The following is a 4,948-nucleotide window of genomic DNA, read 5'->3' on the forward strand; positions in this document are numbered from 1 at the left end:
GTTGTTTCTATGAGTGTGTACTGTAATTATGCTTCTATGAAACAGTATTCTTGCTGGCAGGTTAAAGAAGTATGTGCTGGATGAATGGATTATAAGGTGGATAGAAAGCTGGCTAAATCGTCGGGCTCAATGGGTAGTGATCAATGGCTCCATGTCTAGTTGGCAGCCGGTATCAAGCGGAGTGCCCCAAGGGTCGGTCCTGGGGCCGGTTTTGTTCAATATCTACATTAATGATCTGGAGGATGGCGTGGATTGCACCCTCAGCAAGTTTGCAGATGACACTAAACTGGGAGGAGTGGTAGATACACTGGAGGGTAGGGATAGGATACAGAGGGACCTAGACAAATTAGACGATTGGGCCAAAAGAAATCTGATGAGGTTCAACAAGGACAAGTGCAGAGTCCTGCACTTAGGACAGAAGAATCCAATGCACTGCTACAGACTAGGGACCGAATGGCTAGGCAGCAGTTCTGCAGAAAAGGACCTAGGGGTTACAGTTGAGGAGAAACTGGATATGAGTTGACAGTGTGCCCTTGTTGCCAAGAAGGCTAATGGCATTTTGGGCTGTATAAGTAGGGGCATTGCCAGCAGATCGAGAGACGTGATCATTCCCCTCTATTCAACATTGGTGAGGCCTCATCTGGAGTACTGTGTCCAGTTTTGGGCCCCACACTACAAGAAGGATGTGGAAAAATTGGAACGAGTCCAGCGGAGGGCAACAAAAATTATTACGGGGCTGGAGCGCATGAGTTATGAGGAGAGGCTGAGGGAACTGGGATTGGTTAGTCTGCAGAAGAGAAGAATGAGGGGGGATTTGATAGCTGCTTTCAACTACCTGAAAGGGGGTTCCAAGGAGGATGGATCTAGACTGTTCTCAGTGGTACCAGATGACAGAACAAGGAGTAATGGTCTCAAGTTGCAGTGGGGGAGGTTTAGGTTGGATATTAGGAAAAACTTTTTCACTAGGAGGGTGGCGAAGCACTGGAATGGGTTACCTAGGGAGGTGGTGGAATCTCCTTCCTTAGTGGTTTTTAAGGTCAGGCTTGACAAAGCCCTGGCTGGGATGATTTAATTGGGGATTGGTCCTGTTTTGAGCAGGGGGTTGGACTAGATGACCTCCTGAGGTCCCTTCCAACCCTGATATTCTATGATTCTATGAAACTCTACAAGTACAGTATGAGTTTTAATAAAGCGACTGAGGTTGATACTATCAGACAGTTCAATAGCCTACCCAAAGGAGTGGTAGAGAAGTACAGTATACATAGCTCAGGTGGACCTGTGTTTGTTAGCCACCACGGAAGAGCTGAGGAGCAAATGGGCATAGACTGACCTATCTTTAGTGTTGGTGACAGCCGGGTGGTGTGGAAGCTTTCTTGGCCCTACTTAGCTCCAGAAACTGAAGTCTTATTTTACCACTGGGGGAATTCTGCATCACTGCGCATGCACAGAATTCATGTCCCATGCAGAATTTTTTTCTCTGCAGAAAATACATTTGGCTGGAGAGGCACTGCAGTTACACCTTTTGCCCATGAGGTGGCACCAGAACAGAGAGCAGCTGGCTGACCAGCAGTAGCAGCCAACAGCTGGCTGCATTCCTCACAGCACCATGCCCATGGAGCCAGGTGAGGAAGCATGGGACATGTGGGTGGATGATGCATGCGCGGCTGCTGGGGGGGGTCACCGACTGAGGTTCAAAAGGGCTAGTGGGGGGGCCAGACTGGGACAGGGGCTAAATGGACATGTGAAGCAAGACCGTATAGGGCTGAGGGGTGAAGGGTGGTTGAGTGGGGATACAGAGACATATGGGGATGGAGGGTGGGGAGGAGGGTGCCAGGGACACATGGGGACGAGGAAGATGTGCCTGATGGAATGGGAGAGGCTAGAGATCAGCCAGGGTCTGCATGGGGGAGGCTCCCCAACTCCCTAACCATCCCTCCCCCTCCAAAAAAAAACCCTTTTTCATATTTCTCCCACCCACACCCAAGAACCCTCCAGTTTCACTGCCAGGCTCCTTCCCAGCAATTACTTCCCTCTCCCTCAGCTCCTCTGTTACACCGACTGCGCCCCGGGCTTTGGAGCGGAGCCCGGAGCTGGAGCAGCTTCGGAGCAGTGGAGTTGCAGGTTTTTGCCTGGAGCTGGAGCGGAGGCGGAGCACAGCTCCAAAGCCCTGACTTCCCCAGGCCTTTGCACTGCTTCTGAGGGATGTGGGAAATACGGTTCTGTATTGTAGTTTAAATGAATTATTACTCAGAGTTCTGTATTCATTTGCCTAGGAAGGAATTTATTTGTCAAAAAACATTTCCTGAATCTTTTTTGTTGTCTGTATTGTTACAGACATATTTGCTGACAGGCATTTTGAAATAAATTACCAAAATAATTGAAAGTGGCATGATTATATTGTGTTATTTTGACAAATAAAACATACAGAATTTTAAAATATTGTGCACAGAATTTTAAATTTTTTGGTGCCGAATTACAGGAGTAACACTTAAGAACTCTGCCTCCAGAGACTGCAAGGAAAGGACTCATGCCTTTATCAGAGAAGAAAAACTGAGGGGTAAGTCCAACATTTCCCCTTTTAGACAAATGTTAGTAGAATCAGCTGAATTGTTTTTGAATTTTGAGTACTAGGAAAACACACTTTAAGCTATCTGGTCTTAGCAGCTAGCTACATTGAGCTGAAAAATGGCAGAAGCTAGAAACTTAGCTTATTTGTATGTGGGGACATCAGTGGGGCTTAAGCATAGGCTTAAGTGCAGTCCTGAATAGAGATGAATGTAACAATTTGCTTAAGAGCTTTCCTGAATCGAGGCCTTTTAGAAACCGCTCTCAGAGTTGCTATGGCCAGTATCCTGCAATGTTTATAAATTCTACAGAGGAGACCATTGTTTGAGCCAGGGAGCATTTAGCATAAACTCAGGGCCAAGAAGCTACAAACTCCATTGGTGAAGCCAAAAACCCTCAGTTTTCTTTTTACCCCATTCAAATACTAGTGCAATGAAATAATAATAATAAACAGTTAATGTTAAGGCTGAACTATTCAAGCACTCTGGGGTCATTATGAAATTCCTGAAGTTAAGGATGCTCCACCAATGTTAACTCAGCTACTTTGTACAGATGTATGTTTTCTATTCTTGTTTTCCTTTTTAAATGTTAACTTCAAAATATTGTTGTTTATAAAAATGTATTTATATAAAAAGATGCAGATCATAGCCACGTTAAAGAGGTAGTGACAGCCTTTAGCTTTCAATTTGTCCTGGCCTTTGAAAACATGATATTCTAACTTTGTTTCCATTAATGCTATTTTTTTCAAGCATATACAATCCCCTTATCAAGGGTCTCAGGTCTTTGTAGAGCAATTCCAAAGGGAGTGGCTCATTCATGCAAATTACAGCTGCCTCTTTTATGATCAGTGCCTAAGTGTCTCTCTGATAGTTATGAACATGTTAGTTCTCAGGAGGAAATGACAAGCTACCTTCCTGGCCTGCTGCTACTCCTTAGGCTCTAAAATGAAGGGTGCACTACTTCATTTGTATGAAACTATTTCCCAGCAGAAGCTTTTCCTACGGTCCTTTATAGAGTCACTTCCAAGATGTGCCAACCTTCTCGGCTTCCCCTCTAAACACCAACACCAGGCTCCCACCATTCCTAGCCCAGCTACTACCCTTCATACTTCAAGTCTGGGAAAGGCAGGTAGGCTTAAGAGCAGATTCTTTACTGAGTTGGGAGGCCCTCCTGGAACAGTCAATAAAAGTCACTGCTGGAAAGGCCTTGTAGGGGGCCAGATGTGTACCTTATTCTTGGCAATGAACCTGGGAGCGCAGCACATTGCACCCCCGCAATGTCTGCAGCTGCCTCCCTATACTAGGAGCACTGGAATAAATGCCCCAGAGCTCATCTTCGACAACAACAAGCCCAACCATCTAGCACTGGGGAATACCAGCACTTCCCCTTCCATTTCCTTCCTCTCTCCTTCAGGGATTATAACTTCCCCTCCCTGTTCTTAGTCTTGCCTTCCCCTGTTTTCCTCTTCCTTTTCCCTTTCCCCTATCTTTCTCTATCACATTTCCCTCTCTTTCCAGTCTCCCTCCTTTCTCTCCACCTCATTTTCTATCACCCTCTTTCACCCACTCTTTTTTCTCTCTTCTCACCTCCCCCATCACTGTCTTCTTACTTCTGTTTTCTTCCACTCTGCTAAATTTCAGTTTCTGTTCTTGGGTCTGAAGCACGGAAACTGAAACTGATGTAGGCAAAGAGGAAAAACTCCCATGAATGACCGAATGTGCATGAGCCCCAGAGAAGTTTGCATCCATGTCATTTTGAGGTGATTAAAAGGGAAGAATGGATAAAATTATAAACTGCCAAACGAGAATTCTTGTGAAATTGCTGTTAAAGGGAGCAATCCAACAGCAGAAAAAGAGAAGGTGTGAGGAGCGTCTCATTAAATTGCAATACACAGAGTAATTTTTGTTTACTCACTGCTAGCTGTCACATCCTTTTTTCCTCATGTTTGCTCCTGTTATGCAGCTATACCAGTTGCTACATAAAGATGCTGCTGAGTTTTCATAAGAAGTCTGAGTTTGCCCCCCCCCCCCTTTAATAATAATACTAAAAAGAGAAAGACAGCTTAGCCTCCAAATTGATGATAGGTTAAGTCTTGGGCTGCCACTGAATTCTTCTGGAAAATGTAAAGTGATTTGTACATGGGCTTGCTGATTTATAATGCCATAACAATAGAGGGGGTTTTCAGTTTCTAAAGTTTTGGGGTTTTTTTGGCAATTTTGTAGTGGAAAAAAAAACAGAGAAATAAAATTAATGTCACTGGATGGATTCCCTTAGATGTTATCTGGTGTACAATACCAAAATATAGTTTTATGAAGCTAATCATCAACATTACTATTAATTATTTGTAGCACCTAGAGGTGCCGAAAGGTATTAGGCCCCCATT

Source organism: Chrysemys picta, chromosome 1, assembly GCF_011386835.1.
Source record: "Chrysemys picta bellii isolate R12L10 chromosome 1, ASM1138683v2, whole genome shotgun sequence".
Classification (NCBI taxonomy): domain Eukaryota; kingdom Metazoa; phylum Chordata; order Testudines; family Emydidae; genus Chrysemys; species Chrysemys picta.